Source organism: Haemaphysalis longicornis, unplaced genomic scaffold, assembly GCF_048455015.1.
Source record: "Haemaphysalis longicornis isolate Haplotype H1 unplaced genomic scaffold, Haemaphysalis longicornis Haplotype H1 scaffold_1, whole genome shotgun sequence".
Taxonomy (NCBI): Eukaryota; Metazoa; Arthropoda; class Arachnida; order Ixodida; family Ixodidae; genus Haemaphysalis; species Haemaphysalis longicornis.
In genome coordinates this window covers 28462508-28475763 of record NW_027526203.1, presented here as the reverse complement: position 1 = coordinate 28475763, position 13256 = coordinate 28462508, and positions in this window count along the sequence as shown.

Sequence of the window (13256 nt, the reverse complement as noted above, 5' to 3'; positions counted from 1 at the left end):
ACATAAATAAAATATTACAATATCAGCAAACAATAGTGAAGTGCTAATCACACATATACAATTTACGAATGGCTGACCTCTGTTTCTTAGTATGAGAGTTCAAAACAAAGATTTCAGTGCGAGAAAGGCTAGCCAGCTCATTCAGCGAGTTTTTTGCTCTGTTCAAGAACTTGCGCATCCCAGACGTGTTCGGAAATTTGTCACGGTTAGGGATATAAAGATGCAAATATGCTGCTAGGAGCAGCAAAGGCAGCAAATAATTTCCGGCAAGGAGAAGCGAAAAGTACGATTTATCCCAATTTACGCAGTGGGGAAGTTTGAAAAAAGCAGATTTAAAATATATATTCCAAACAAAGCGAGTCAACCAAAAGTTTGAAATTTGTTTGAATTACTCGACAGTGAAAAGTTTGTAATATCCGAGTTTTATTTATCGCTAGTCTACTGTATTCTGAAGCCACCGAAGAATTAACCGCGGCGTCTCCACTCTGTGCATTTATGTATGACTGCTCTGTCAGGGCCTGTCTCGCACTTCTCTAATCCAGAGCACGTGGAACCTAAGCAAAGTGCTAAGAATTTTTTTATCCCCTTCTACGAGGCGATCATGCAAATCTTCCTGGAATTCCTAGACAAGTTTCTGCCTTCTTGACGGCCCGGACAGCATCACCATGCACAGCACCTCGCTTCGACCCGTGGTCCTTGGACATGACGACCCCGCGATGGAGTGACGCGAGCTCTCCGCTTCTAAGTGTTGGCCTTGATCTGCAACATTCTTTCTCTGGCATATGCTGACGGGTACTGTATTCTTTCACGATTGACATTCAATTTTACTGTATGGGGTGTCCATTTGATTCCACGCAAGCGCTTTGGCGATTCGAATTTTTAGCCCTTGTTTTAATCGCCTGCACATGGGAAATGAAGTTTCTCTCCTTACTTTGGGGCTCCTTTCCTCCAGGAGAAAATGCGCTGCACTTCGGGGCACCCCGCAGGTTGCCTTCGTACCCTCCGCGGAGACTGAGTGGCTAAGGCGTGCTGCTGAGCCCAAGGACGCAGCGTCGAACCCAGGCGCCGTGGGTGTTTTGCGATTGGAGGCGAAAAGTATGAAAGCCCAAGCGTTGTATTTCGGCACCTGTTAGGAATCTCAGGGCATGGGAGTCATCAGGAGTTTGTCTAGAGGGGGGGACAAACCCGTTACATGGCTGTGGGAGAGGGAAAGTTCGGGAAGCATGAAAGTGTTGGTGTGTGTTGCGGGAGGGGAAAGTGGCACCCCGTGCGGACGCCCATGTCTCAAGGGGGTCAAACATAACCAGGAGCCCTACCCTACGGCACGCCTCATCACCTAGGTGTAGCTTCAGCAGTTAAACCCTTCTTCCTCCGCCCCTTAAAAAGAGCTTCGTAACATTGCACTTAAACAGAGAAACGCCGCAGCCGTTGGTCAATTTACACGAGCAACGCAGTCCGAAATCAATGATATGCTTCAAAAATAAGGTCTGAACAAAACTCCGGGCGTTCTGTTGCCCGATTAAAACAGCTTCCCGCTGTGCAGAAAAAAAGCGCATACCAAGAAGAGGAAGGAGTCGGTTCGGGCCGCCGGTTATCCTAGCTGCCCCGCATTTTCTTCGCTTTTTGTGCAGTTCCCAGCCTTCAATCCCGGCCCGCCTTCGCGCTGCCTCCTGTTAACCACCAGGAGACGGCCAGGCGGCGGAAACACCGCATCAAACGGCTTGCTGAGGCCAGCGAACGGACCCTGCTGCTCGGCAGGGTGCCGCCACTGCCTGCGCTCTATGCCGCCGTAATGACTCTCTTGGCCAGAGCATGTCCGCTCCACCAGGACCGAACAAGCCTGCTTCATCTGCGTCATGCGGCACACCTGGCCCTGCAGACCTCGACTGTCCACCAGCCTCCAAAACGCGTGCTATCGTATATGCTCCGGACGCTGCTGTCGCTCCTGATGACAACGTGGGAGAAATGGACCAGGCCCTCACACCTGTCTCGTACAAGAAAAAGCGAACCACGGGAATCCCCCTCATGTTTAAACAGGCAGAAACAGGGCGCAGTCTTTGGACAGCCAACCCCAACGTCGTCGCAGCGCAGGTCGTGGCAGCAGCACAAGAAAAAAATTTTGACTCATCGACTGAGCAAGGACGGCAGCCTGAATGTCTCTATGTCATCTCTGACTGCGGTCAGTCGTCTGCTCCAGGTGTCCACCCTCGCTGGCACGACGGTTGAAGCTCGAGTTCCGAAGGCATATTTGGCGACCTACGGGAGAATTCCAGGCGTCCCTCTAGAATACATGGATAATGAGCTTGGGAGCATTTTACGGGAACAAGGAATCCTATCTGCTCGAAGGCAAGTTCCTTACTCACATAACGAGGACAACGTCATTGTTGAAACTCGCCAGCGATCTGTCATTCTAGAGTTCAGGTCTGGCACGCCACTACCTTCGCGAGTGTCCCTTGACTTCTGCAGTTTCCCGTAACAGAATACATGGGCACAGCCACCCAGAGTTTCAAATGTCAGAGGCATGGACTTACCGCCAAAAATTGCAGAGGGTCCGTACGCTGTAAAGTATGTACCGGGTCTCACTCTTACAAAGACCGCATGTCACCGGCCCAACCTCGGTGCACGAACTGTGGCGGACCGCATCCTGCATCGTACGGAGCTTGCCCCAACAAAAAAGGCCGCTACTCTTGCTCGCCACGTAGAGAAAATTCAGGGCAAAGTTCCAAGTCGACGTGAACCTCTGCCGAACCCTGATCTAGTATTTACAAGTGATATACAGTCGACGCATGACCCACCACTTCAACGTGCACCGTCAAAAAAAGTCCTATGCGGGAATAGTCCAACAGTCGCCAACCAAAAATTCAAAAGTTCCTTCTGGTGCAAGTTCTCAGGACAAATCCTCTCCCTTGATACGGCGCTCTCGAAGAGACCACGAAGAATCAATAAGTCCGACCGGCCAGACCGACATTGTGAGAATGCTTATTCCTATGCTCTTCGCTGCCATCAAGGCACTACTATGGGCTAACTCTTCCTCTCGGCTCTTCCCTGAAGTCCAGGCTGTTTTGGCTCTACAGCCCCTAATAGCCTCTAACTTCACGACGCAACAGCGAGATGGCATATCCCAACAATGACGACTCAGCCGCCATCCCCATTTCCGGAAGTGTTCATAAACACCCATGTAATGGACTGTACAATTTTTCAGTGGAACGTCCGTGGCCTGCGTTCTATACTTGCCGACTTTCGGGAACTTTTACGTTTATACCAATTCCAATTTATTGCCATATCTGAATCTCGCGTTGTATATCACTTTCGTTTATAGAACTATTATATTCTTCATTCGCTTCTTTTAAACGGTGTTAGGCGGCTGTTCATAGCTTTCCGCAGTGATGTATCTGCTGCAGCAGTGGACGTCCCACCTCATCAAACCGAAGGGTACGTGTGTGCAAGGACTATAATTGGCACGACACCATTTACATTAATTGTTGCCTATCTAGAGTCACGGACTGCATTTGGTGCTTCCAGGCTTGAAGGTATCAGCACCAGCACTCCTCCGCCCCACCTGATCTGCGGCGATTTCAATGCACACAACAAAATTTGGGGGAGCGCACAATCAAATTCTCGCGGAACAAGCCTCGCCGAGCTGATGAAGCAATATTGTATAGAGCCACTGAATGACGGCAGTGTTACGTTCCTGAAAAACGCAGCAGTCAGCAGCTACATTGATATTTCGATTGTGTCAAGTCATTTCTTACGACAATTTGCTTGGAGAACAAATTTTGAAACGAGAGGGAGCGATCACTATCCCCACCTCATATCCTATCCGAATGCGGCTGTGCGTCGAGGCGGAAGGACGATTAAACTCACCGAGTGAGAAGCCTACAAAGCCCTCGTAAATCTTGGAATTACGGCGGCAACTCCCGACGACGACCTTATTCCAACCATGACCAACTGCCTTCAGGAGTCCTCCCGATCCACGATCGAGCGTCTCAACGTGAAGACAGACCCCTACTATGAAAGATTACGAGCCCTTCGCAGGCGTGCGGAAGGAAAGGCACGACGCACTAAGACATCAGAAGACGTTCGAGAGGCTCCCACAATGCAGAGGCAGGTAAGACGCCACTTGGGAAAGCTGAGCAGACAGCGATGGCGGGACTTCTGCTCAAAACTGCACGTTCGCCAGCCCCTATCGTGAATTTGGCGCGTCGTTAAAGGAGCCATGAACAGAAAATACAACTTAGTTTAATTTGAAAGAACTAGAATTCAGTATCTCACACAGCTCCATTACAGCCACAAAAGATGTTTTTTTAACGAAAAAAAAGCAAGAAGTATTTTAAAACTTTCAAATTCTGCGCCACAGTGACGTGTTATGAGCAAGAATGACGTCATACGGGCCAACAATAAAACATACTTTTCAGTGCGTTAACTGCACGTGAGCGTCCAAGTGATGCGGTCAAATGGAACTAGAGGCCCCATTACAGACGTCCAGTCATGTGTCGTCGCGACAGGTCAGTTAGGCGGCCGCCAATCGCACAAACAAGGTTCCGTGACATCATAGAAAAGCTGCGGGAAATTGGCTAGGGGGTCGCGACTGCTTCACACGTTATCTTTAATATCTCCGTTATTTGCTCGAAGATTGCGATGATATTGCTATCATTGTTATCGGGACTAAGCATTCTTTCTAATAAACCCAACTTGTATTTTGTCTTCATGGCTCCTTTAAGGGAATGCGCAGCAACGTTCAGCAACTGCACCCATTCCGAGCGCTATCGTTGCATGACGACATTTCTCTGAAAGAGGCGGCTGAAGACTATTCTAGGTTACTGTCTACGAGATCAGTGCCGCCAACACGTCGCACATTTGCCCCCTCCGAAGTCCCGCTTGCAGCTTGCCCCGCCATCGACCTTCCTTTTTCCATACACGGACTCAAAGTAGCCATTTCTCGTGCCAACAAACGTTCTTCACCGCGTCAAGACGAAATAACCTACGAGGCCATTTCTCACTTGTCCCACCACTCGCGATTGCGTCTCCTTGAATATTATTATTCAATCTGGCTCTGGCACAGTTCCTTCCCAGTGGAAACTAGCTAGCCTAGTGGCCATCCTAAAACGCGGTAAACCACCAACGACGTATCACACTTTCCGACCAATAGCTTTGCTAAGCTGTGTCGGCAAAATTATGGAGAAAATGATATTCAGAAGAGTGGCCTGGTTCCTTGAGAGCAAAAAACTCTATCCGCCTCAGATGAACCTCTCTCGCGAAAATAGAGCAGCCATTGACGACGTGATTGTACTAGTTTCATCTCTGGAAGAACAATTGCATAATAGATACGTTCTTATTGCCGTATTTTTAGACATCAAATCGGCATTTGATTCAGTTTTTCATGATGCCATTCTGACATCCCTTGCTGCTCTTGGGTTTGGTGGAAACCTTTACGGTTGGAGGTCAAGTTACCTACATGGCTACAACTTTTCAAGCCCGAGCTGGAAGATCCAACTTCAAACTATACAAAAAGGAGCACCTCATGGAGCCATCTTGAGCCCTCTGCTGTCCAAAATTACTGTTATCCATCTAAACCGAGCACTCCCACCAGGCAACCACGTCACACTTTATGCGGACATCTGCATCTGGAGTGCGTCGCGATCGCGTCGTACCATGCAGCAAAGGCTACAGAAAGCTCTCGCAAAAATATCTGCGTATCGTTCCCCCAGAGGACTCCGCCTATCTTCCGAGAAAAGTGACGCCATTGCTTTTACTCGCAAGCACATGAAGCGATTTCGACTGGTTCTCGCAGGCCGCCCCCTACAATATATGCGAACCCAAAGATTCCTCGGAATTTTAATGGACCGAAATCTTTCCTGGGCTCCTGAAGTGAAGAAACTACGGACAAAAATAACCGCACTGTCAGAACTCCTCGGGTATCTCACTGGCAGTCGCTGGAGCAGTGACTGTAGCTCTATGGTACTGCTCTGCAAACCCTATGTGGACAGTTTTCTGCGTTACAACCTCCCTGTCCTTTAGAAGCTTCCGCCCACAAGCAGACAGCAGCTAGATGCGGCCAGAAACAACTGCCTCCGCATCTGCTTCGGCCTCCCGAAAGGGTCGTCGTCCTTACGTACGATCATGGAAGCTGGCTGTCTGCCTTTGAACGTGATGCCACTCCAGGAAAGTGTGCGCATTCACCTGCTCCATCGGCTGCACACGAAAAGCAATACGCTAACATGCAGGGTTGAAAGTGGTAATTCGAGTTTCGGGCAAGCACTCACGACATTAAACCTTTCCGTTCCTTCCCAGGAAACAAAACGAATGCGATCTAATTTTCCACCCTCGACCCTTGCGCCCCTACATATCAGATGCATCATCCCCGGAATTGACTCCAAAAAGAGCTTCCTTAAAGTGGTTAACACTTCACCATATCACCCGGCTGTACTCTGACGCAAACCACATCTCCACTGATGGCTACTGCACACCTGAGTGCAGTTCTTCTGGAATATTTATTCCCTCTACTGGCCACATGTTCTCCTATCGCCTCGAGCGTGCGAAATCTCCAATGACCGCCGAGCTTCACGCCATCAAGGAAGCAATGCGCTACATTTTACGCCAGCGGCCAAAGCGATGGGCTGTTTTCACGGACTCGAAGGCGGCTGTCCAAAGCCTGCAAAGCAGCCACTGCTTCACCATTCATGAAAATGCCTCTCGCGACATCACATCCCTGCACCACCTTGCGAACGACGCTGGACTCCGTATAACGTTTCAGTAGCTTCCCGGTCACTGTGGTGCTCTGGGAAATGAGAAAGGGGATGAAGCTGCTCGCAGGGGCCTGGAAATGCGCAATGTGAGGAAGATTTTCTTCACTTAAAGTGATGCCACAACTATGCCGAAAGCGCTCGTTTTATAGGAACGGAACCGTCTCTGGTCCCTTCCGGAGCACCACCATGCCTCCCTGCGCTACATTGACCCTGAACGCATGTTGAGGCCACCAGAGGTACTTTCGCACTGATTAGAGACGCTGTACCACCGACTTCGTCTCAACGCATCGCTTACGAAGTCACCTTTTTCGGCTTGGTGTCACCAAAAACCCTCACTGCGACATCTGCGGATCGCTGGAAACCGTGGACCGTCTGTTGATGGAATGCCCCGCGTATATCAACGCAAGGTGCAGTCTTGTGCACGAACTAGAGCGCCTCAGCCCGGGACCAATTACTTTAAAAGCACTTCATGGTCCATGGTCATCCCCACCAGCTCAACGCAAAGTACTGGCGGCGTTGTTCGCCTATCTGAACAGGATTGGCGTAATTGCAGTGATTTAGATTTCAAAAAAATACTTTTCAATTACACTACTGACACGAACTGAAAGTCATCTTTTTGTTATATGTTCGCGGACTTTAAAATGCTATCCACTTTTCAGGTGATTGATCCTTGAACAGTGTTCTTTTTTCGATTGTTCCCTCCCTTCCTTCATGTCCCTCTCCTTCCCCAACAGGGCATTCATGCCCCTCTGATAATAAAGGCATTCCTCCTCCTCCCTTTTTTCTTCTCTTTCTTCTTCTTTCTTCTGCCCTCTAATCTATCCGGCATTTTCTTTTCCCCTTTCCGCTTTCACCCGCCGAGTAGAATGTCGGTGTCGAAATTCCGGCAAACATCTCGTCTTTCTCCTCTAATAAAGAGCCTTCTCTTTCTCTCTCTCAGGCTGCTGAACGTGAGTCAAAAACAGCGCAATCTTTAAAGCAAACCTTTTTGCTTTACCAGCCAATGGTTCTTTCGTGGCGTGCGGTACAACAAACTCTTAAAGCGGCGGAGGCGGTGGCGGCAAGAGGGCTCCAATCACGGAGCACACTAAAGATGGCGCGGCGAATTTACCCAGTGTTCCCCACGCGGGAGTGCCTGCTCGCCGGCAGCGGCGTCCGCGGTACGACTTTCTCGTCTCCTTCAGCGGCGGTTGTTTTGGCCCTGTTTCGGTGCAGCTTCGCATACATTGCGCGATGCCTTCGCACGGCTTGATTAAATTTTTCGACAGCACCTCCAGGGTAACTTGCACCCGACCAAATTAAGTGGTCGTACGGCAGACATACGTTAAGGATTGGTTTGCAGGGCGGGAAAACAAAATGTACAAACCCCATAGAGACATCTGGCGGCTACAGAAACACTCCCTTTTTTTTGCGCACTGCTTGCCACGAATGGGACTCCGTTTTTTAAATTGGTGATTACCAATTTAGCTGTCTCTTAACAGGTATTAAGAAAGACGAAAGTAGCAACTGGTTCTCATAAACAGCGATTATAAATGTTCCCTCAGCTTTCTCGCAATTCTCAAACTTACTAAGCCAACTAGTTTAAATCGGTATAAATGGGAATCACTCAGCTCACATGCCGCATTGTTTCGGTGTCTGCGCTTGTGTCGCGCGGGGGTGTAGCCCCAAGCTAGCACATCAGGTGGCTACGTTCATCTCGACTTACGGCCGGCAACAGCGGCGGTGTCCGCTGCTCTACCCCGGCCGCGGCGGACCCTGCTGCTGCGTTCGGGACGCCGCCCCCGCGAATTGCAGGAAACGGCTGGCAGAATCTCTGGTTGCACTCTTTTTAGAGGCACGTGTGTGAATTCAAGTGACGTCGCATGGGAAATTGTTGTGTGTGTCGTTTAAAGCTTTGCTTTCCAACCATTTTCACAGCGTGGATTCGAGCCAATTGTTCTTCAAAATTGCAACGAACTTGGTTTACAGGAGTGGCAGCGCGATTCTCTCTGTGTGTTGGGGCAAAACCGAAGCGTGCGGCCTTCCTAGCCGACTGGCACTTAGCTGCCTGCTTCTCCACGGGATACTCTGAAGACCAGGATTAAGCGGACCTGTAATTTGCCCCAAAATAAAGCGCTTAACAAAATTCGTATCACCGGTAGTAATGGGTACTCTTTCAGCACAACTATGCCTACCAATATGGGGCAGCCTAAAATTCGTAGTTGATCCTAGTGCATAAATGACGCCGATATTAGGTCCACAACATCTAAATCAGGCTTGTCAGAATAACCAGTAATTTTACACTCTCAGGCAAGGTTTTAGGAATGCCGCACCAAAAATATTGCAAAACACTCCGCTCCTGCATAAGTTCGATAAATACAAAGACAAAAAAGCGACACCTACTCGGGAAGGGGAACAAGCTAGGATTTATGCCACATCTTCGCGCGGGAGACGCAGTGGACAGCACCACGTCATGATACTGTGATTTCTTGGCAAGACCGAAAGCAGTGCTGGAAAACCAATATGGCAATGAAAATGACGTCATCTAGTCGCGCCACAACTCGCCAGATATGGGGTAAGATGGGCGGGTAGCAAGTACACACACCCACAATCACACGCCAGTGCGGGTCGTGTGTGTGTGTGTGTGCGTGCGCGTGTGCGTGTGTGTGTGCGTGTGTGTGCGTGTGTGTGTGTGTGTGTACGTGTGTGTGTGTGTGCGTGCGCGTGCTTGCGCGTGTGCGTGCGCGTGCGTGCGCGTGTGTGCGTGCATGCGTGCGTGTGCGTGCGTGTGTGTGCGTGTGCGCGTGCGCGCGTGCGCGTGTGCTTGTGCGTGTGAGTGTGCGTGTGTGTGTGCGTGTGTGTGCGTGTGCGTGTGTGTGCGTGTGTGTGTACGTGTGTGTGTGCGTGCGTGTGCGCGTGCGTGCGTGTGTGTGCGTGCGTGTGTGTGCGTGTGGGCGTGCACGTGTGCGTGTGCGTGTGAGTGTGCGTGTGTGTGTGCGTGTGTGTGCGTGTGCGTGTGTGTACGTGTGTGTGTACGTGTGTGTGTGCGTGCGCGTGCGCGTGCGTGCGTGCGTGCGTGCGGGCGTGTGCGTGCGTGTGTGTACGTGTGCGTGTGTGCGTGTGCGTATGCGTGTGCGTGTGCATGTGCGTGTGCGTTTGCGTGTGTGTGTGTGCGTGTGTGTGTGCGTGCGCGTGCGTGCGCGTGTGGGCTTGTGTGCGTGCGTGTGCGTGTGCGTGCGTGTGTGCGCGTGCGCGTGTGCGTGTGCGTGTGAGTGTGCGTGTGTATGTCATTTGGGAAGTTTGGGAAGAGGAAATAACGGCTTTGCTTAAACCAGATGGTCTTCGTGAAATAAATGTTTTGCCTTTCGGGCTATGCAACGTCCCAGCACTATTTGCGCGATTCGTCAACACCATTCTTTTTGGCCTAAAATAGGAAATACTTATTTTCTCCGCAGCGTGCTCTGCGGAGGCGCTTGGCGACCCTCCGAATATGCCATTAGAAATCAACATATATGTATCTGTCCCTGGTAAGGTCTCTCAAAACTGGCCCTGGTTGCCAATCGCTTCCCGGGTAGTAGGACGCTTTCCCCACGGAAAGTTCTCCGGTTCAGCAATGAGCGCGCCGATTTACGCAAGAGTCAGTTCACCCGTAGTGAAACGACTGTCGATCAGTTTCCCCCGGGCACCAGTTTACCACGCACCGTAGTGGATTCGGTTGCGCCGGTGAGAAGTGCAGCGACCACAGATCGGAGTTCCCGCCGTCGCACCCAGTCAGGTGTTTTGAATCTGTGCGGAACCGCTGCGGCTGTTTATCTCATTGTATTGAGGGTTGGGATGCCATGAGGGTTCACTGTTTAATTTCAGCCAGGCTTTGCCACTCTTACCAGCCGGGATTCCAATGTATCACACCTTAGCGTTGCGAGAGATGTAGTCGAAGATAAACCAATGATATAAAACTGTGCGGCGTGCGAGCTGCACTTCGAGTACCCGTGCATACAGTGTGACCGCACGTAGTACGTTACCGATGGTAAACGACAGGAATCGCCCGAGGTGTCCCTGGGATGACGCCCGACGTAGAAGTATTAGCACGGAAATCCCCCTGAATGCGTCACTCGCAGAAGCCATGACTCATCACATCAGTTTAAAAGTGGCATGACATTCAATTCGCATGAACACACATGTTGACCTGCTGCTTCTTGTTCTGTAGACGCGGTGGTTCTTCTCTATCACGAGTTGCCGTTAATGATTCAAAAGCTCGTACGCTCGCTCCAGTGCCAATATCGGCAAAGGGCTTGTGTTTTTCAAATCTCGACGGATAAATTTGCTAGCAATCTTGTGTTTTCGACCTTTAATTCTGTCAAAGCTGTCTTCGGAATCATTAAAATTCGTATCTGCGCTCCAAACTCTAATTGAGTACGCTAGGAGAAGCTTTATAATTCTTGAAAGCCCGAATAAGGGCGCTAATTGCTAAAATGAATGAATGAATAAATGTATTATAGAAGGGATGGCACTCTGTCCTGTTGGGGGAAATAGGGGAAGGGGTTCAGGGTCGATAAAGCTTAAGTTCTGTTGACGAGGTAAGCTTTCTTCACGAAGGCCCACAGTCCAAGTAGCACGTCGTTGGCGTTAGAGCCAATCCTGCAGAGATGTGACGCCAGGGGGCTTGTGTCGTGCTCGGATTCCTTCCACGACCCTACACGACCACAACAAGTGGCTGATTGTCGGTCTATCTTGGTGGTACAGGGAGCACAGAAGCCGGTCTGGTGGAACTTCTGCGTTCTTGTGTTGGTAGTAGTGTTCCCAGCGAGCTACGATGTCTTTCGTAAGGGCGTAACCCGTGCGGGCCTTTGTTAGAAGAACTTGTGCAGCTCGTGGGATGTAATAAAATATGAATACCGGACTGCAAGGCAGATTCCAGGTATATCTGAATAATAATAGGGGGGCTCTAGTCGTGGTGTGCTGAAGAGAGCACGGTCAAATACTCAATGAAATAGGATACAAAAATCTGACTTGGGGTGTTGTGCGAAAACCTGCGCATGACTCACGGGCGAACAATGAAATCGAGAGCCGCAACTGGGAATATGTTGAATAGAAAGTGGCACACTGATACGGCATCGACTTCGGCAAAATCTCGTTAGCAATATAAGCTTTAATCGAAGGGTTGTGACTCTAAAATTTTAAAAAACCTTATTTCGCAGATAACGTGCCGGAAAGTTCGCGTAGCATGAAAATATAGTCAGATTCCTCAATTGAACGCTGCAAAAGTCAACGCTGCTATGAAATGGTTCCAGGTCATTACACAGATGCAGTAAAATTTACCTCAGCACAGCGCGTGTTTGTATTCATTGCATTTTACGCAGACAGACTTACGAGGAAAGAATAAAATTTTAAAAAATGGCTCATTCACGTGAAAGTTAGTACTCCAACTTTTGTCCCTGTCACACTTGTTGATTCGCCGCTAGGCGGCCGAGCAGTGCGAACGCAATTCCACATCGCTTCGTTCAATGTCTCTTTTTTGATGTTTCTGCCCCTGCAAATCGTCTGCCAACCTCTCGAGTCTGGACAATAACCTCACGGGAACCAGCGCAGTGAGTTTCCGACCTCTCCAGCGAATTTCACGTTTGAGAGAAGAGATTTTCTACCGGCCACGCCACCGCTCAGCGAAGCCTAAAAGCTAGAGCTAGGGCGACCACAGCTCGCCCTCGCGGGGTCGGCCTGCTGCTCGCCGCTTCGCCGGTGCGCATGCCCTGCACGTGCACTCACCCCTGCGCCGGCCACGTGCTGCTCGGCTCACAGCGTCTCTTCGCCGGCGCGCCGCGCCTACCTTCCTGCTATGGCCGAAGCCTCGACCCCAACGCTGCTGCTAACGCTACAACAGCTGCCTTGCCTTCCCACCACATGGAGTGCGTGGTTGAGGGGGAGGACATCGACCCCCAAGTTCTCTAGGAGCCTGGCTGGCTGACCATCCGCCGCAAGATTGCCTTGAACTCCGCAACCACTGCACCTGACGCCACGACGGCGGCACACCCCGACAGCAAACATACCTCCGGTCGCAAACGCCGGCATCAGCGTCGACGGCGCAAAACTCCTCCGCCCGAAGACCCGCTACCTGAAAACGATGTCAAGGTGGTCCTCCGCCCTCAAGGAGGCCTTGACTTCATTACAGTCAACGCCACGACTCTCGCAGACGTACTTCAGGACCAAGCCAAGCTCCCTCGCCATGCCGGAGACCAGGTTCGTCTCCATTATCGGTCCAACTTTATTGTGGTGAGCACCCCCAATGAAAACCGAGCTCAACGCTACCTGGAGCTCCCTGCATTGAACTGGAAAGGCACTGTGTACGCGCTTGCTAACCCCATCCCCCCCACCAAGCGCAACAGCGGTCGGCGCCCTATTCACAGTGCCCCCCGAGGAAGACGCCGACACCATCCTTCAAAGCATCATACAGTACAATCCCTCGCTACGCATCATCGACGCCAAAAGACTTTATGGCTCCACGATAGTGCAGGTCCTATTTCAAGGTACCATCGT